The following is a 21,335-nucleotide window of genomic DNA, read 5'->3' as shown; positions in this document are numbered from 1 at the left end:
GTGTAATAGTGTGTGTAATGGTGCAAAAGTAAGGTAAAATCCACTTTTAGGCCAAGGAAACACACACAAAGGAGGAGAGAGGGGGAGATATAGAGATAGAATGTATCTATATCTCTAAGCTCTGGTTTTTGCTTCTAAGTTTCTAACCTAGAGCCAAGAGGAGAGCCTTCCTCTTATAAGACTCCCTCTTGCAAAGCTTATACAACAAGCTTGCTTAGAGGGAGATCCCTCCATACACGTGTATGGAGGGAGGCAGAGTTGGTGCCAGCTATCACAGCTGGCACAAAATATCTCCATAAAGTAGATGAACAGTGGTCGGCTGCCCAAAAATGTCATTTCGACAAAAAAGAGTGCCGACCGGCAACAAACTATGCCGACCGGCAATAAAATGTGCCGACCGGCAACAAATAGTGCCGGTGGCAGAAAAAGACCAGCCGGTGGCCTCTAGCCACTGCCAGTGGTGTGTGGGGATGCCTTACAAGGCCTTCCCTGCCCCTCCAAGGCAAAACATAAGTGTTCGGTGTGAAAACCAGACACTAAACGGTCAAGTTCGGAGATCCTGAGGCAGGGCGCGCGAGCCGGGACTTCCGGGAACTCCAAACGAACACAAACATGGATAATCACCGAGTGTTCAAACGGTGACGTCCAAGTCTTGAGGACGGTCAAAAATGGGGTGTCTACAGTTGCCCCTCTTTGACAGAACTCGAAAGTCATAACAATGACGGGAGTGAATGTCAAAGCCCAGAGACGACCCATTTTTGACAAGGCCGAAGACTTAGACAAACATGCGAGACAAACAAGATATGCGCCCGAAGGCAGGGGCAAAATGCAAGACAATGCACGAAGCCGAGCATAACTTATGATCATGCAAAGAAAGCTGTAACGAAGCATACATGCGACAGTTTTAAGCTAGCATACATCAAACTACACTACAATGCAGAAAGGATGTAAGAGAATTATGCAATTCTCAATACGTCTCACTCGGAGGATACAATACCTGTGCGGCTCGTCTGGTCGCACCAGCCTCAAATGAACCGTACATACAATATCATGCCTGAAAAGAAAACAAACTTAACAGGTACAATATTGTTAGCAACATGCATAGTAGTATACTCGAAATGCGTGACAGCGCAAAGCAAGTGGGGAGCATAACAATGCTGTGGAAATACAAACATGTAAGTGGAGCATGCGGTCTATGCCGGCAACGAATTTGATCATAAGCATGCGGTCTACGCAGGTAATGAAATCAACAAATTATGCGGTCTACGCAAGCAATGCATGCGATCTACGCAAGCAATGAAATTAATATGGGGTCTACCCAAACGAAACATGCGGTCTACGCAGGTAATGATATAATGCGGCCTACGCAATCAAAACATGCGGTCTACGCAGGTGATGAAAATAATAATGCGGTCTACGCAAGCAATACATGCGGTCTACGCAAGTAAAGAAATTGATCGATTATGCGATCTACGCAAGCAATACCTGCGGTCTACGCAGGTAAAGAAATTGGACAATAAATATGCGGTCTACGCAAGGAAAGAAATTGAACAATTATGCGGTCTATGCAAGCAATACATGCGGTCTACGCAGGTAAAGAAATTGAACAATAAATATGCGGTCTACGCAAATAAAGAAATTGAACAATTATGCGGTCTACGCAAGCAATACATGCGGTCTACGCAGGTAAAGAAATTGAACAATAAATATGCGGTCTACGCAAGGAAAGAAATTGAACAATTATGCGGTCTACGCAAGCAATACATGCGGTCTACGCAGGTAAAGAAATTGAACAATAAATATACGGTCTACGCAAATAATGAAATGATTACAAACATGCGGTCTATGCAGGCAATGTAACTAACATGCGGTCTACGCAAGTAAAGAAATGATTACAAACATGCGGTCTACACAGGTAATGTAACTAACATGCGGTCTACGCAAGTAAAGAAATGATTACAAACATGCGGTCTACGCAGGTAATGTAATGAACATACGGTCTACGCAAGTAAAGAAATGATTACAAACATGCGGTCTACGCAGGTAATGTAACTAACATGCGGTCTACGCAAGTAAATAAATGATTACAAACATGCGGTCTACGCAATCAAAACATGCGGTCTACGCAGGTAATGAAATTATTATGCGGTCTACGCAAGTAAAGAAATGATTATAAACATGCGGTCTACGCAGGTAATGTAATGAACATGCGGTCTACGCAAGTAAAGAAATGATTACAAACATGCGGTCTACGCAGGTAATGTAACTAACATGCAGTCTACGCAAGTAAAGAAATGATTACAAACATGCGGTCTACGCAATCAAAACATGCGGTCTACGCAGGTAATGAAATTAATATGCGGTCTACGCAATCAAAACATGCAGTCTACGCAGGTAATGAAATTAATAAATATGCGGTCTACGCAAGTAAAGAAATGTACTGTTACACAGCATAATTGAAACAATGTGTGGAATTCTCAAGGGATGAAAAGGATACGGGGCGGGACATTCTTCGCACGCATCGAGCATTGCTCGCAGAAGTTGTGGCCTGAGGTCAACTCGAAGGTTTACGTTTCAAAGGTGTGCTTTCCCGCATTGTGAAGGCGTCCAACGACGTGGTCGACCCGAACAGAGGTGCGGAAGGTACGTTAACCGCAAGGGGAGTTTTACTGGTATCAATTCTGATACTTTGCTTCCTTGTCACTCTATGCTTTACTTTCCTTTTTACTAGTAGTTTAAGCACATTGCACTGCCTCGGGCAGGTTTTATTCTTTTTCAAAGTTACACATTTTGCAAAACACGTGATGGGAATGAAACAATCCATTTTGTTCAAAAGATGTTGCATTTGTGGACTTTCTGTGCATTGCATCGCAAGGTATCACACCACAATGTGAACGAATTTTACTTTGGAAATTTGCATCGTAATAATCAGGTAGTGAAACGACTTACAACTCGATAAGCAAATGTACAAAGGCATAATAGGACCAAACAAGCGTGAGTACAACTCGATAAACAAATCAAAACCTCAAGAAGAGTGGAATACAACTCGATAAGCAAATGTATAATAACTTGTCAATCGGACAGGCGTGCCCTCACAAGAATCGATCGCCAGGGAGGGGTTGGAGGTGGTGAAGTTCCCCAATGCTTAGCATAAACAGCTTAGGAAACAAGAAGGAAGCCCATCGGCTTGGGGTAGAGACCAACGGCTGTAAGGAATGGCTACCGGCCATAAAATTGCTTTGTCGGTAAATTATTATGGCCGGTCGGCAAAAATTTTGGCCGGCCGGCACTTAATGAGGGGATCACCAGAATGTTGACACCTGTCCCCCACTCAACCTTATCTCCTACAAAAGATCCCAGCTTCGTAGTTTTTCTCATTTTCACATTGATTTGCTCCAATGGAAGAGTTTCTTGCTCAAAATCTCACAGCTTGGATTGCTAGCTTGGATGGCTCGGAAAAAGTGAATTTCCGAGGTTTTGGCATAAATGCACTATTCACTCTGGGCCGCACCCCATTGCACCTCCCGTTTCTTCATGCCGTGGCAAGGTTTTGGAATCCGGTGACGCATGTCTTTAGCTTCGCCGTTCAAGAGATATGTCCTACGTTTGAAGATTTCCGAGCGTTAATGGAGTCTGAGCGCGAAGAGGAGCTCCTGCCCCAACTTAATTTTGGTCATGCCCAATCCTTAGGGCGCATGTGCGGACTCAGCATGCGTGACGCTCGGTCCCTAATTTGTGACGGGATGCTGGACATTTCGAGTTTGGCCAATCGATTTTCTGATGCTGGTGATCGCAACAACCATCATTGGCAAGGCTTCCGGCGGCACGCTCTCTGTTTGTGCATGCTATCCCATTTTCTATTTGTCTCAGGCTCTGGAGGGGCTAGTGTCCGGCTGATCGAGGTTGCCCAAGGCTTGAGGGAGGGCAAGAGCTGTATTGCTATGACTCTGGCCGAAACGTTAATGGGCTTAGATGCCTTTTATCGCCATGAGACGACCAGATTAGCAGGAAGTCCACTACTACTACAGGTAATGTTTCCCACCCAATCTCGCATTTATGTTTTGCTTACATCACTCGGCCCTCAAGCTCGGTCTTTTCTCACAAAACCTCATTCTCACTTTTTCTCTCATCGTACATCTCTCTATTCTTTACTCTCTCATTTTTCATCCCTTCCCAGGTATGGTTGATGGACAAACTGCAGGTTGTGGACTCTTGCCCAGCATATTCAACTCGCGGCTACTTCTTCTGGCACCATCTAGTCAATGCCTTGGATGAGGGATGGTGGTTCACTTGGATGTGCCGTTTGTCCGCAGACCGTATTGCTTGGCGGTGCCCTTGGCTGAACCTTCCGGCAATGAGTTACAATATGCCCCGGCAGACTGGGATTCAATTGGTTGGTCTCACTCACTGTGTATTCTATTTCCCATTTCAGATTCGACGCCAATTTGGCCATGATTAGACCTGCTCGCCAGAGGGGATAGAGTATCCTGCTGCATTCCCAGTCCGAGGCGCACAGCTTGCTTGGCAGGCCACCGCGTGGAGGATGAGAGAACTCCTGGCCCCCGCTCTTGCTTTCAGTTGCACCTTGTCTGACGAGTGCGTGGATTGGCTCAACGAAGAAGCACAGATTGGGCCCAGCTTGGCATCAAAGGCTTCGACCAGCTCTGGGAGGGGGCGCAGGAACACCTGACTTGACTATGCCCCAGATTTATTGCTTTTATTAGTACTTTCAAGTTTTATTTATGAATGTAATAAAAAGCAACTTCAATTGTATGCAAGAGCAGGAGAACTCTGTTTTGAAATCAATGAAATTGAAAGTTATGGTACTGAAAATTTTCCGTTTGGTCCAAAAATGGTCAAAGTTGTAAAAAGATTATTTGAACGAAATCAGCTTTATTAAAACTTCTCAAAAACATTTTTGATGTGGATCAGAACTGGACACGCCTGAGATCTGTCACTGAGATGCACAACCCCAGATCCCCGCAACTGGAAAGTTGCCCCTAGTCTGAAGTGCGCCGCAGCACTGCACGGTAACAGAAAGTTGCCCCTAGTCTGAGTAGCACTGTACTGGGGATTCCAACGAATGCTGATAGACAAAGATGACTGAGATGATCAAATGGACAAAGTTGATCGGGGAAGTGTTATGGCTGAACTTCAGGATGAAGCTGCCTACGTATCCCAAGGATGGGAATCAAGCCTTACGTAGTTCCGGTGAAGGTTCGCTCGAGTATTTTCACTCTCCTTTTGCGCTCTAACTTTTTCCAAGGCCGCCCTTTGCGGGTTTTCAGCCTTGCGAGCTCAGTTTTTATATTTTCTAATTTTTTGTGCTCTGACTTTTGCCTAGGTCGCCCTCTCGGGTTTTCGGCCTAGCGAGCCTCTCAAGGGTAGTATTTCTTCAACTTGTCCATGTTGATCGGTTGGGAGAATTCCAAGCCATCTAAGTCCATCAGAACCACAGCTCCACCTGACCAGATAGCTTTGATGATGTAGGGACCAGTCCAATTGGGTCTGAACTTGCCCCTCGGGTCGTGGATGGGAGCTCGGTTGTCCTTGAGCACCAAATCCCGTTCCTTTAGATTTCTGGACTTAACCTTCTTGTTAAAAGCCCGCGCAATTCTGCTTTGATAACTCTGGACGTGGTACAGTGCTTTCAGCCTTCTCTCGTCAAAGAGCATGAGTTCCTCAAACCTGCTCTGTTGCCAATCTGCCTCAGCTATCTGACACTCAGCCAATACCCGTAAAGACGGAACTTCAATTTCAATAGGTAGAACGGCCTCCATTCCATAAACTAACGAATACGGAGTCGCTCTGGTAGAAGTTCTAATTGAAGTCCTGTAGCCCCACAGAGCAAACGGCAACTTATCTGGCCAATCTCGGTAGGTCTCCACCATCTTCCGCAGTATGTGCTTGATGTTCTTGTTGGCGGCCTCAACTGCTCCGTTGGTTTGCGGCCGGTACGTAGATGACTTATGAAAAGCCACGTTATATTTTTCCAACAAGTCAACCACTTCTTTCTTAAAGTGGGATCCATTATCCGAAATAATCTCGTTTGGCACCCCGTAGCGACAAATGATGTTGTTTTTGATGAACTTTGCGACTTGTGACGCCTTCAACACCGCGTATGATTGCGCCTCGACCCACTTTGTGAAATAATCTATCGCTACCAGGATATACTCATGTCCGTTCGATCCCTTCGGGGTAACAGCTCCGATCACATCAATTCCCCAAACGAAAAATGTCCACGGGGACGTCATGTTGTATAGCTTGGACGGTGGGATATTCATACGGTTTGCATGGATCTGGCATTTGTGGCATCGCCGAACAAAGCCGATACAATCCTCCTCCATGGTTGACCAGTAGTAGCCCTGTCTGAGGATCTTTCTAGCCAGCATTACTCCATTCATGTGCGCACCGCACTCCCCTCCATGGATGGCCTCCATTAGGCGCTTCGACTCTTTACCTTCTACACAGAGCTTATGCATTCCCAGATGACCCCTTTTGTACAGCTTACCCCCGCAGATGATGAACTGAACAGCCATTTCTTCTAATGGCCCTCTTATCCTTGGCACTTGCCCCTGGTGGATACGTCTCCTTTTCTAAGAAGTTCCAAATGTCGTAATACCAGGGGTTGTCGTCTTGAGCCTCATCTATGGCAGAAATCGACTCGTATGTCGGTGCAAACTTCTGATCAATGATGACTGGACGCATCCGGACTCCGGATGGGATGTCTATCATGGAAGATAGAGTTGCTAGTGAATCTGCGAACCTGTTGTTCTCTCTTACGAGGTGGGTGAAATTTAGCTTCTCAAACCGAGGAATTAACAAATCCAAGGTTTGGTGGTAAATTATCATCCTTTCCTCCTTGACTTTCCAGTCTCCTTTTGCTTGAGACACAACGAGGTTCGAGTCCCCAATGACGTCCAACCGTCTTGCCCCTAGTTCTAGGGCTGCTTCCAGACCAGCAATACATGCCTCATACTCTGCCTCATTGTTCGAGACTTTGAATTGGAGCTTGAATGCTAAAGGGATACGGGAATCGTCAGGCGCTATCAGCAACACCCCTATCCCATACCCATACTGGTTTGACGCTCCGTCAAAGTACATCGTCCAAGTTTCATCCTCGATGTGCAGAATGGCTTCATCTGGGAATAGGTACTCAACCGCTTCATCCCCCTCAACCGGGTGGTCGGCAAGGAACTCCGCTACCGCTCTTTCTTTCACTGACTTGCGTGTTACATACTTCAAGTCGAATTCAGAAAGCAATAGCAGCCAACGGGCTAGCCTACCCGTAAGCGCTGGTTTCTCGAAAAGATATTTGATGGGATCCAAACGTGAAACCAACATTACAGAGTGAGCTAACAGGTAGTGCCGCAGCTTCCTGGTAGCCCATACTAAGGCCAAACAAGCCTTCTCCAGTGGTGTATAGCGGGTCTTGTAATCCAGCATCTTCTTGCTCAGATAGTAGATGGCCCTTTCCACTCCGTCCTCTGACTCTTGCGCGAGCATGCAGCCCATGGTAGTCTCAGTTACCGAAAGATACAATATCAACGGTCTCCCCGGCTCTGGTGGTGACAACACGGGCGGGTTCTGCAGATACTCTTTGATCTCTTCAAAAGTGGCTTAACATCGGCCGTCCCATTGGAACTTCTTTCCTTTTTTCAGGAGACCAAAAGTTGGTTCACAAGTCAAGGTTAATTTAGAGATAAACTGTCTTATGAATTGCACTTTACCTAGAAAGCCTCGCACCTCCTTTTCAGTCCTCGGTGGTGGCATTTCTAAGATGGCCTTGATTTTGGAAGGGTCGACCTCGATGCCCCTTTGTGTAATCAGAAACCCTAGCATCTTCCCTGCTGTAACACCAAAAGTACACTTCTGGGGATTCAACCGCAGCCGAAACTCTCTGATCCTTTGGAAGAATTTTTGTAAGGCGGTGTAGTGGCCTTCTCTTTCTTTGGACTTGACAATCATGTCGTCCACATACACCTCGACCTCTTTATGGATCATATCATGCAATATTGTAGTTGCTGCCCGTTGATAGATAGCTCCAGCATTTTTCAACCCAAATGGCATCACTCTATAACAATATGTACCCCACGGGGTAGTGAATGTAGTCTTCTCCCGGTCTTCGGGTGCCATTACTATCTGATTATAGCCTGAAAAGCCATCCATAAACGAAAGCAAGGCGTGTCCTGCCGTGAAATCTACCAATTCATCAATGTGCGGCAAGGGAAAGTCGTCCTTCGGACTGGCCCTGTTCAAATCTCTGAAGTCTACACAGACCCGAATTCTGCCATCCTTCTTTGGCACCGGAACAATGTTGGCCAACCAAGTCAGGTATTTGGATACCAGCAGGAAGCCTGCATCAATTTGCTTGGTGACCTCTTCCTTGATCTTAATGGCCCAATCAGGGCGGATCCTTCTGAGTTTCTGTTTGACAGGTCGGGCCTCGGGATCAAGAGGGATCCGGTGCTGTACAATCTCAGGATCGATTCCAGGCATGTCTTCGTAGGACCACGCGAAAACATCTTTGAAATCTTTTAACAAAGCGACTAAACGCTCGCGTTCCTCAGAAGACAACGTGGACCCGATCTGGACCAGCCACGGGTCCTTCTCAGTACCAACATTCACAGTAGTGATTTCATCCATTAAGGGTTTAACAAATCTTTCCTGCTCTTGATCAATTAACCGTTTCAAAACCGGAGGAATTTCTTCCTCGTCGTTTTCATAAAAATTTTCAAAATCCTGATTTAAGCAATAAATCAAAGGCACAGAAAAATACTCCGAAACCACATCCACGTCGTTCTCATTAAATACTTCCGAGCCGTCGAATTCCTCTGTTACAACAGACTCAAAAGAAAATGAAAATGACGACCTAGACAGGACTGTGGCATCCGGGTTATCACCCCCAGGAATACCGGACTCAGACTCAGTTGAGCTGGAACCTGATTCCGACGCACAAGATTCGGTGGAATCAGATTCCGGCTCACTACCTGACCCGGTGCTGCTAGATAAAAAGCCTTCTTCATATTGCCAGATGAGAGAAGGTGCGATGGACGCGTCCAAAATAGCTGATGGTAGGCCCGCAGCCGCTTCATTCCCAATCACACATACCGAGGAGCTATCCCCTAAGCACCTCTGTTCGATCGGAGGATCTGAAAGCAGACACGCCAACGCTGCCCCCATTTCATTTTCAGCGTCCTCAGACTGTACTCCCTTACTTTGCTCAGCCTCAGCCGATAGATCTGCCTGCCCTTCAGCGATGTCATCCTCAGGTAACTGTAAATCAAAGAAGATCTCAAACCCCGGTACGCGCTTCTTCTCCGCGTTGAGCCACGGCTCTGGGAAGCCACAGAACGGAAAGTCCTCCCCCTCCCGGACGAAGCGTCCGTTTAGGGTCCCCCGAATGGGCTGGTGCATCAAGTCAAAGGGCTTCCCCATCTGTTTTGCTCTGGCCCTTCCGGCCATTTCCTTTCCTTTTCTTATCCAATCCTCTTTGGTGGGTAGGTAGCCCAAACTAAAGGTATGAGGGTTATGCGGCACTTCGGCCAATGTTGCGACACCTTTTCGGCCACTCTTGCCCAATCCCATCCCGGGGATGTGCTGGAGTTTGTTCATGAGATAGACTGCTTGGGCACTGACATATACCCCTTCATTAGCTGCCATGATGTACTGTACAACCCGAGCCTCAGCCAAGGTGAAGCCTGATATGAACACATCTTCCATACCGTGTTCAATTTCTAGAACAGGCGTGGATACTTCTGGCGGCGGATGAATCGATGAATTTCCGAAGACAATGGCTACTCCCTTCCCATAGGGGTATTTCACCACTTGATGCAGGGTAGAGGAGACCGCCTTTACCTGATGCAGCCACGGCCGCCCCAAAAGCAGGTTGAACGTTGCAGGAACCTCCAAGACATGGAAGTCTATCTCGTGCTGTCCCGGCCCAACCTTTGTTTGAATCTTAACTGTTCCCATTACTTCCCAGCTTGTGTTGTCATACGCCCGAATTACCTGGGCCATTGGCACGAAATCCGCGACTTTCAAACCAATCGCATAAGCTGTCCTTGCCGGGCAGACGTTGATGGCGGACCCCGTGTCGACAAGCACCACGGGTATCCATTTATCCCTGCACTCCACAGAGATGTAGAGTGGCTTGTTATGGTTCGCACCCTCGGGTGGCAGTTCTTTATCAGAAAAACTCAATGCTGGGGAACTTCCTCCCGAAAAGACTAAGCCCACCAGCTGTTCGGGCGTGGTGTCTATGGACAGCTTGGCCTTGTCCATTTCTGTAAGGACGGCTTGTCTATGTACTCGGGAAGCCATAAGCAATCCCCAGATGGAGATGCCTGCTTGTATCTTTTTCAATTGTCTCAATACGGCCTCATCCTCGAGTTGCTTTTCCTTTTGCTTCTCTACCTCCTTATCTTTTCCAGACGCCTCTGGTTGATCTAGGTGTGGAGGCTTGAAATACCGTCCGCTCCTAGTCATGTGATCGACTTCGCCGATATACCAGGTATCATCTGGTTGGTTACCTTCCCAATCTTCGTCCGTGTGGGCTAGACATAGATCGTCGTCTTCCCACCACATACCATCTGCAGCCGACAGGCATCTGTCTGGTTCTGGTATAACTGTCCCGATATTTGCAGTACCTTTTATCCCTATGCTCGCAGCATTCTCCATTTCTGTGCTGGTGGCAATCTCAACCCCCACGTAGCCTTTTGCCTTCCTGACCCTCTCAGAATCTTCGAATCTTTCCTGTTCTGACTGTGTCAATGCAGTAGATTGTTCAATGATCCCTGTACTCAAAATGCTCCATTCCTGAGCGAAACTCTCGACACCGGCGCTCTCCGGCGATGTATTTTGTTCTTCGACCTTCCCAGCTGTTATCGACGCTTCTGCCCCTGCGGGGCCTTGTTCTGACTGAAACCCTCCTACCACATCTGGCTGATCGTCCAACCATCCCATGGCCTCAACCGATTCCTCATAATCAAACCAGTTGACGGTTGGGTCTTCTGGATCTTGGTTATCGTAAAACTGGAACTTGGCAAGATCCTCTTCCACAGCTGTCAAATCATCCGTTCCCTGTCCTGGACTGTCCCCTTGGATTGCACACAGCTCTCCCCCGGCTGGAAATTCGACATCTGGTCTATTCTGGCCCATTGGTGAAATGTAGTCACTTGGACTATAAGCGTTCCCAACATCACTTCCTGATTCCGCAGACTCTGGCTTGACAATCTCTTTCCTGTTCTTGATGGTCACCACCACTGGCTTGGGTTGGGTTACGGAGACGTCCATCATGCACAAATCGGTGCTATCAGGAAGTAAGACCTCCAGCTTAGGCAGGTAGGAGGGTGTGATATAGATACTAGGATCGTAGGATGCGACCCCAATGTGGATGAAATTGATTCTTTTGGGTGGTGGAGCTTGGTTATGTGTGGGGAGAGGGTTTGTAGTAACATTAGGTTTTTCAGGGGGTAAAATCACCCCATTATCAATGAGATCTTGGATCTCATGATGCAATCGAAAGCACAGGTCGGTGTCGTGACCGTGCTGCTGGTGGAACGCACAATACTTGGCTGGATTGTGGGCAGCGGGGAGTCTTTCGGGTAAGGGCCGCGGCTCTAGGGGCTTCAGATGCCCTTTTCTGATCAAAACCCCCAAAGCTTTGGATAGGGGCATATAAAGCGGAGCGAAGGTTCTGGTATTTCTGGGAGGATATTTGGCTGTTTGAGGGTTGCTTCCGGACGCACCGGAGAATGGTGTGGCTGCCGTAGTTCTTGGGGAAGGGTTGGTGGTGACCATACTTACTTCGGAGGTCCTGGTAGTTGTAGCGCCACTCGGGCCTGCAGTAGTATTTCGATTGAAAGTTCTGCGGGGTTGCTCCCGGTGATTATCAATCAGGCCTTGTTTTAAGGCATCCTCGATCTGCACCCCCATTTCATGTAGATCAGCAAAAGTAGGGAAGGGGATTACAATCATCTTCTGCATTAGCTTCGGCTGAAGATTGTGCACAATCATCCGAATCTGGTCCTTGTCCGTGGGTCTTAAGGTCATCATCGAAGCCTTAGCCCGCCATCTGGTTACAAATTCTGAGAAACTCTCCTTGGTTTCTTGTCTCGTTGTCTCGAGATCCCGGGTCGTGATCTCGATTTGTGTGTTATACGAGTACTGCAGGATGAAGGCCTCAGCCATCTCGTCCCAACTTCTCTTGACGTCATCTTCCAATTTTGCATACCATGCGGCCGCTACACCTGATAGGGTCCGGCCAAATAAAGACAGCTTCTGCAATCTAGTGAGGCCCATTGGCCTTAGGACGTCAGAAAATAGTCGCAGGTGTACCATAGGATCCTCAGATCCGTCAAAACGATCGATTTGTGGCATCTTAAACCGATCTGGCAGCGTCACGGCTGCATCAGTGTATCCGTCTCCAATGTCCGGAATGGACTCCGCACCCTGAGATTTCTTGAACAGCTTTTCAAGCTTGTGCATTTTCAACGCCACAGGGTCCACCTCGGACTCGAAGGGATAATCCGATAGATTGATAGGAGTGGGTGCCTTGGATTGTTTAGGCAGAATTGGGGGTGGAGCTGGCCCCGTTGGGATGTCCGTATCTTCTTGGACATTCCGGGCGTTTGGAGTCTCTTCGGGTATCGGAACCCTTAGTGGGGGAGGGACTTGCTGTGAAGCTGACGTCCCAGTTTGTTGCTGCAATCTCACAATTAACTCCGCTTGATCACCCATAACTATGGCTTGTTGTCTGGCGAATTCTGCCTGTCGGACAGCATCCTGCTGCATCATTTTCATGCTTTCCTGAAGTTGGCGCACCATCTCCTCTAAGCTAGCCATACTATTCTGCTCTGGTTGAATTACTGGTATGCATTCCCTCTCTGTGAGTGAAACAGGACCCTGATCCCTGCTAAACTCAGGTGGGGTAGATAAGGCCCTCTGAACTGACTGTTGAACCGACGCCCTCTGCCTAGTTGCCTTCCGTTTAGTAACCGGGGGTAGAGAGTGGTACACCGGTTGTCCTGCTATCAGATCCTCAGATCGATGGAGTCGGCGACCTCTGATCCAGAGTGCTTGGGGAATGTCTACTGGGTTGGAAGCAATGATGCTAAACTACCTAGCAAAAAGATAAATAAAGCAATAAATAAACTAACAACCGGACAGCACAACAACATAAAATGAACATATAATACACAGTTGAGTATCCATAATACATAGTCAGTAAGCCGAACACACTGTCCCTCAATACTGATCACTGTTCCCCAAAATCTCTGTTCCCAAAACTGAACCTAATACCCGCAGATAGCTGATTCATAAACTGATACTGATGCCCTCAGGCCTAATACTCAATCTTGCCAACTGACATGCACGTTCCCTGTAGAGCAACATTCTAAAAGCACATAGCAAGTAAAGAGAGCCAAAACACCCCTATATCGGGGTAGGGTTTCCCTGTCCTATTTTGTCAGGAGCTAGGGTTTCACTATGCACGCAGCAGTTCTCAAACAACCTAACATCGGGTAAGCAGCCTGTCCTAACTTGGAATGGTCACTATGGATCCGAATATGCACTAGGTCGAATGGTCGAAAAGGGTGCCCCGGTAAACCGGGGTTTGTGTTCCCATGCTGTCAGAGCCCATAGCCGATCAGCCTTATGGACATGCCTTGACAAGACAAGCCTCCGGCAAACCATTCAGGAATGGCAGATGGCAAACACTGTGTTCCTAGGCGCACCAATGCACATGCAATGCAAAGAAACACGTAAATGAGGTCAAAACAGGATATCACGAGTTCGAGTCAAGCTCTCTAAAATCCCCAGCAGAGTCGCCAGAAACTGTAACAAGTCCGCGAAGGGGCCTCGCTGCAGTTCGGACTCTCGATTTTGTTACGGTTCTAAATCTGAATCAAATAGTCCAAATCTGGCAAATCGTTTTGAGAAACAGATTTTTTTGAAAAAGTAGTGCCAAATATGGACTGCTTTGCCAGATACAGAGTCGCCACCTAAATTTTTTTTAATGAGGAAATTTAGGAAACCCTGACTCGGTGCCGAAGGCCACATGTCCGTCATCACCGGAGTTGTCTCGGCTCGGGAGCTTGGGTACGATTGGGGAAGGTCAACTATGAGCACCCCCTTTCGCCCGGCCCGAAGACCGGCCTCTACTAACCGTGATATTCTGTTTTGAAAACGTTTATGTATTCTTATTCCGATTATTAGCCTAGAATTACTATGTTATGCGCGCAGCAAACAAGTATAGACTAGATTGCCTAATTTGGAAATAAGCATTGCATATCCGTTTGTTTTGGAAAATGTTTTGGATTTGCTACTCACAAGTAGGCTAAAATGCGGATTTCAACGAGTTTTTCCAACTCAAACAATCCAACCTTCACCCACAGGCATTCAAAATAGTTTATCACATAAGCATCTAGCCACATGGTAAACATGCTGTCATGTTAACATTCACACATATGCGAGATGCTAAAACGAAAATACTTACATCGTACTCCGTGCCAAAACAATAAACTAGTTAGCAAACATGCGTGTCCTAGTTCATGTTAAATTGCCTAATGCAACACATACAGGATGCAATTTAGATAGGCTCGGTTAACCTAAGCATGGCATATGTAATGCGATCAATTATCACATATTCGATTTGTAAATTGAAGTACAAATGCAGTTAGCGTGATGTACCGAGCCTAATGCATGCAGTACAAATGCATGAATGCACGCATGCATAGTATAAGGTATGCTAAATTAAACATGTCCTAATCTACCATCATAAGCAGGCAAATAAAAGGGAAGAAAGACGTGAGGTTGGAAGACATACACACACTCACGCACACTTATTACATAACTGCCCTCACTCGGAGGGTACAAATAAATATTACAGTCCCAAATAATAAGCAAATAAAATTATTACAGAATTTCTAATTAATTAAAAGAAAGGATGCAAAAGAAAGAAGAGGGTGGCCGCAGCCTCTGCCTCGGGATGCGCAGATAATGCATGCTCGGAAATCGGCTCGCCCGAAAAACCCGTACCGTCCCCCTGCCACCTCTGTTTGTACTGCCCTGTCTCTCTGAAAATCGCCAAAACTCCAGAACAGGTTCCTTGCATGTTGCAGAGAACCACCGGCCAGGCAGAATTCCCACCGGCAGTCTAGGATTTCCATCGGCATTATTTTGATTGACCGGCCATTCAAAGATTGCCGGCCGGCACTGAATTCTGCCGGTCGGCAGAAACTTCCTGCAGAAGACAGTTTTGACAGCAAACAGAGAACATACAGTGCATGGCATGGGGTTTTCAGGCACATGTGAGCATGGTCGTGCTTCCTATCATGCTTTGAACTCAAGAAAGCATGACCTTCGATCCTCGAGCCATCAATGGTGCATGATAGCCCAAGGGATCAAATTTGCCACTTGATGTAAGGATGCATGCAACAAACAAAATGGGATCCAAAGCCTTATCATGTCGAAGTCAAAGACCCCGGCGACCGAGAGTTAAGGCGTGTTTCATCACTTGTAGTATGAACACTCCTTAATACTCACACTTGGTTTGACACCCCAAACCAAGCAATGCAATGCATGTTGTGCAAACATGGTTCAAATGCAACATGATGCCAATTATTCAAGTCATGGCAAATGTTATGGAACTATCATGACAAATATGCAATGCTAAGCATGCAAGGTGCAAATGTGATGCAAACATGGACCAATTTGCCATAAAATTAGCATGGGACTACACATTAATGAAACAATTATGCAACAAACATGAGACAAGCATGCAAGAGGGCCTTAAAGTGATAAAGGTGTAGGCCTTAATTCACCTCAAAACAGTACCAAAAGTGCTCAAAATGATGGACAAACTCTCATGTCAACATGCAAGCCAATAGACCCAAGGCTAAGGCACCAAAAGGGCCACTTCATTTCCAACAACAAGACCAAATCATGGCATGGTTTAGACAAGTAAAAACAGAGTTTTTGCAGACAAAATAGGACTCCAAACCCTCCTAATATGGCAGCCAAAATGACTCCAAAGGAGTGTATGCACCAAGGCTCAAATGTAGGCATAAAAGGGTACACCGTCAAGGCACAAAAGGAACGACGAATGCAAGCATGCTAGCATGATTTAGGGGCTGAAATAACATGGCAAACAACTTCAACTCATTAAAGTGGACCAACTAAGGCATGCTTGTGACTCATATACTTGAGGGCTCACAAGCCAAAATGCATAGCAACCATATCAAACATGTCAAACATGACCAAATGGATAACCAACAGACTTTAAGCATGGAAAAATAGTGCTAACATCTTCATGGAACCAAGCCAACACATGCAAAAATCATGGCCTAATCATGAGGTGCACTTCCAAGCTAAATGGAGCAATGCAAAGCAAGTACTACAAGCATATAAGGAGGCACAAATCCGGCCAAAAACAGAGGTTACATATGACCTAAAACATCCAAAAAAAACTTCTGAAATAAGGCTCAAGATGATCAAACATACATGCTACCCTTTTAGGCCAAAATGTAAGGAAACAAGATAATGAAGGGAGAGGGGTGTCCCTCCCCTATACAAGACTTCAAACCACCTTCTTTATCACTGAAAATCAACTGGTTTTTAGTGGTGAAAAGACCAACACACTCAAGCAAACAAGGCCTCTCAAAAGAAGCACAAAAGAGGCCAAATAAAGCCTAATAAGGTGAGTTTGCACTCAAACCACAAAACAACCTTAATGAAAGTTCTAAAGCATGAGAATACAAGCCTTTTTTATGTTATACACAAAAGCTAAATCAACAAGAAAGATAGGTAAAAGACTATTGCAAGTTTGGGAAATATAAAGCAAGATGCTCACCTTTGAAGAACCTTTGAAGAACAAATGGTCCAGCCCTCTTCTTTTGATCAAAATCAGTCCAAAAACTCAAGAATCAACCCCCCAAGTCTATCAATCTCGGAGCTAGGTGTAATAGTGTGTGTAATGGTGCAAAAGTAAGGTAAAATCCACCTTTAGGCCAAGGAAACACACACAAAGGAGGAGAGAGGGGGAGATATAGAGATAGAATGTATCTATATCTCTAAGCTCTGGTTTTTGCTTCTAAGTTTCTAACCTAGAGCCAAGAGGAGAGCCTTCCTCTTATAAGACTCCCTCTTGCAAAGCTTATACAACAAGCTTGCTTAGAGGGAGATCCCTCCATACACGTGTATGGAGGGAGGCAGAGTTGGTGCCAGCTATCACAGTTGGCACAAAATATCTCCATAAAGTAGATGAACAGTGGTCGGCTGCCCAAAAATGTCATTTCGACAAAAAAGAGTGCCGACCGGCAACAAACTATGCCGACCGGCAACAAATAGTGCCGGTGGCAGAAAAAGACCAGCCGGTGGCCTCTAGCCACTGCCGATGGTGTGTGGGGATGCCTTACAAGGCCTTCCTTGCCCCTCCAAGGCAAAACATAAGTGTTCGGTGTGAAACCAGACACTAAACGGTCAAGTTCGGAGATCCTGAGGCAGGGCGCGCGAGCCGGGACTTCCGGGAACTCCAAACGAACACAAACATGGATAATCACCGAGTGTTCAAACGGTGACGTCCAAGTCTTGAGGACGGTCAAAAATGGGGTGTCTACACACTCCTTTGAGCCTTAAACATGATAAGGAGTTTGGTTGCACAACACTTCTTGGAAATGTATTGCCATGCCCTTGTTTGTACTCTGCTGCAGCAAAAGGAGCAGTCTACAGGAAGAGATGGCCGATCGGCTAACTATTTTTGGCCGATGGATTCAAAAGTGGTCGATGACCCTTTTCCCTTGGCCGATGGCCATATCTTTTGGCCGATGGCCTCTCAACATGTCCATGAGGTGGTTCAGAAGCATCACAGAGATTTGTACAGTTTTTAGAGGTGCAAAACAGTGCAAACAGAGGAAACATGAGGCATGGCAACGGATTTATGAGTGAGGCGATCGAGCATGCATCATTCATCATCCCAAGGTAGAGCTGTGGCAACTCAAACTCAGCTTCTCTCTCTTCTTAAATAGTTGGTTTTGTAACTTAATTAATTTGCTTAATTAGTTAAGGTTTTGTAATAATTAATTAGCTAGGGTAGTTAATTAATTAGTTGGTTTGTATTATTCATTCGAACCCTCAATCGAGAGGGCACAATTTTGTAATAAGTGTGCGTGAGTGTGTGAATGTCTTCCAACCCCACGTCTTTCTCCCTTTTACTTAACCGCTTATGATGGTTAGTTCTAGGTCATGTTTCATTTAGCATTCTTATGCTATCATGTTTGCATTCATTCATCTGTCTTACATGCACCGAGCTCGACGCATCATACTAACTGCATTGTGTGTCAATTCCTATTCGAATACATGTATCAAGTGTAGCATTCACATGACATCCTAGAATAGCCGAGCCTATTTTAGTTGCATTTCACATGTGTTGCATTAGGCATCTTAACATAAACTAGGATCATGCATTGACTACTAACTAGCTATTGTTTTGGATCGGAGTACTAGGTAAGCTTTTATGCTTTAGCATCTTGCATGAGTGTGAGTGTTGCCATGATAGCATGCTTGCCATGAGGCTAACTTCTTATTTGATATAACTGCCTGAATGCCTATGGGTGAAGGTTGGATTACTAGAATTGGAACAATTCATCGAAATGCAAGTTTTAAGCCCACTTGAGAGTGGCAAAATCATGTTTTCTAAGCCCACTTGAGGGTGGCAAATCCACATCTTAGCCTACTTGCGAGTAGCACCTTCAAACCACTTTCAAACAAACATGACATGTTTTGTTCCAACTTAGGCGATCTAGTCTATACTTGTATGCTGTGCTCATCACATAGTAAGCTAGCTAATAAACCAGAATAAGAGCACATGTGTTTTCAAAAACAACATATCATGTCACTAGAGGCCAATCTTTGATCGGACGAGCGGGGGTGCTCATTTCAGGACCTTCCCCTCTCGTACCCAAGTTCCCGAGCTGAGGGAACTTTGGTGATGACGAACACGCGGCCTTAGGCACGAGTCAGGGTTTCCTAAATTTCCCAAAATAAAATATTAAGGCGGCGACTCTGTATCTAGCAAAGCAGTCCATGTTTGGCACTTCTTTATTAAAATCAATTTTCCAAAACGATTTGCCGGATTTGGACTCTTTGGTGATTTATTGGTCTTGCATTGCAGTTTGCGAGATTAGATTCAGAACCGTGACATTGAGTCTGAACTGTAGTAGCTAATGAACAGAACGGATTCCGCGCCATTCGCGCTCGAAGCCGAGACATTCGGGCATTTTATAGGGTCTAATCTCGAAACCAGGATTAGAGAATGAACTAACAAGTAGTACCTCGACTTCCTGGTAGCCCATACCAAGGCTAAGCAAACTTTCTCCAGCAGAGTATAGCGGGTCTCATAATCCAGCATTTTCTTACTCAAGTAGTAGATGGCTTTCTCCACCCTATCTTTAGTTTCCTGAGCGAGCATGCATCCCATAGTCGTGTCTATCACTAATAGGTACAGAATCAAAAGCTTCCCCGACTCTAGCGGCGACAACACAGGCAAATTCTAGAGGTACTGCTTAATCAGCTCAAAGGCGAATTGACATCGATCATCCCATCATAATTTCTTCCCTTTCTTCAGGAGACCAAATAGTGGTTCACAAGTCAAAGGTAATTTGGAAATAAACTGTCTTATGAATTGCAGTTTGCCAAGAAAGCCTCGCACCTCCTTTTCAGTCCTTGGTGGTGGCATTTCTAGGATGGCCTTAATTTTTGAAGTATCTACTTCGACACCCCTCTGTGTGACCAAAAAGCCCAGCATTTTCCCTGCTATTACACTGAAGGAGCATTTCTGGGGATTTAATCTCAATCTATACTCTCTGATCCATTGAAAGAATTTCTCCAAGGCGGTGTAGTGGCACTCTCTTTCTTTGGACTTGACAATCATGTCATCCACGTACACCTCGACCTCTTTGTGGATCATACATGCAGAATATTGGTCGCAGCGCTCTGACAGGTAGCCCCGGCATTCTTCAACCCAAACAGCATAACCAGATGGCAATAGGTACCTGTGGATGCGCCTCGAGGGCTTCATGCTACTACAGTTTAGACTCATATGTCACGGTTCTGAATCTAATCCCGTAAAGTGCAATGCGAGACCGATAAATCACCAAAGAGTCCAAATCCGGCAAATCATTTTGGAAAACTGATTTTTGAGAAAGAAGTGCCAAACATAGACTGCTTTGCCAGATACAGAGTCGCCACCTAAATATTTTATTTTGGGAGAATTTAGGAAACCCTGACTCGTGCCTAAGGCCACGTGTCCGTCATCACCAAAGTTGCCTCGGCTCAGGAACTTGGGTACAAGAGGGGAAGGTCATCTATGAGCACCCCAACTCGCCCGATCAAAGATCGGCCTTTACTAACATGATATCTTGTTTTCCAAAACACATGCGTTCTTATTCTGGTTATTAGCTTAGAATTACTATGTGATGCGCACAACACACAAGTATAGACTAGATCGCCTAAGTTGGAACAAATCATCTCATGTTTGTTTGTTTGAAAATGGTTTGAAGGTGCTACTCACGAGTAGGCTAAGACGTGGATTTACCACCCTCAAGTGGACTTAGAAAACATGATTTTGCCACTCTCAAGTGGGCTTAAAACTCGCATTTCAATGAATTGTTCCAATTCAAGTAATCTAACATTCACCTATAGGCATTCAGGGAGTTATACACATAAGCAGTTAGCCTCATGGCAAGCATGCTATAATGGCAACACTTACACTCATGCAAGATGTTAAAGCATAAACACTTACCTAGTACTCCGAGCCAAAACAATAGCTAGTTAGAAATCAATGCATGATCCTAGCTATGTTAAGATGCCTAATGCAACACATACAAAATGCAACTAGAACAAGCTCGACTAATCTAAGAATGGCATGTGAAATGCGACACTTGATACATGTATTCAACTCGAAATGGAAATACAATGCAGTTAGTATGATGCGCCGAGCCCGGTGCATGTAACACAGATGAATGAATGCAAACATGCTATCATAAGGATGCTAATTGAAACATGACCTAAAACTAACCATTGAAAGCAGGTAAGTAAAAGGGAGAAAGACGTGGGGTCGGAAGACATTCACACACGCACGCACACTTATTACAAAGTTCGCCCTCTCGACGAAGAGTCCGAATGAATAATACAAACTGACTAATTAACTAACTAATTAGCTAATTAATTATTACACAACACTTAACTAATTAAACAGATTAATTAAGCTACTAAAGCGGTAAAGAGGCCTCGAAAAGAGGGACAAATGCGTCCATGCTCGGCTCCACTCGGAAATC

The sequence above is a fragment of the Camellia sinensis genome, chromosome 5 (assembly GCF_055761805.1).
Source record: "Camellia sinensis isolate YWXY chromosome 5, ASM5576180v1, whole genome shotgun sequence".
Taxonomy (NCBI): domain Eukaryota; kingdom Viridiplantae; phylum Streptophyta; class Magnoliopsida; order Ericales; family Theaceae; genus Camellia; species Camellia sinensis.
This window is presented reverse-complemented; position numbering follows the sequence as displayed.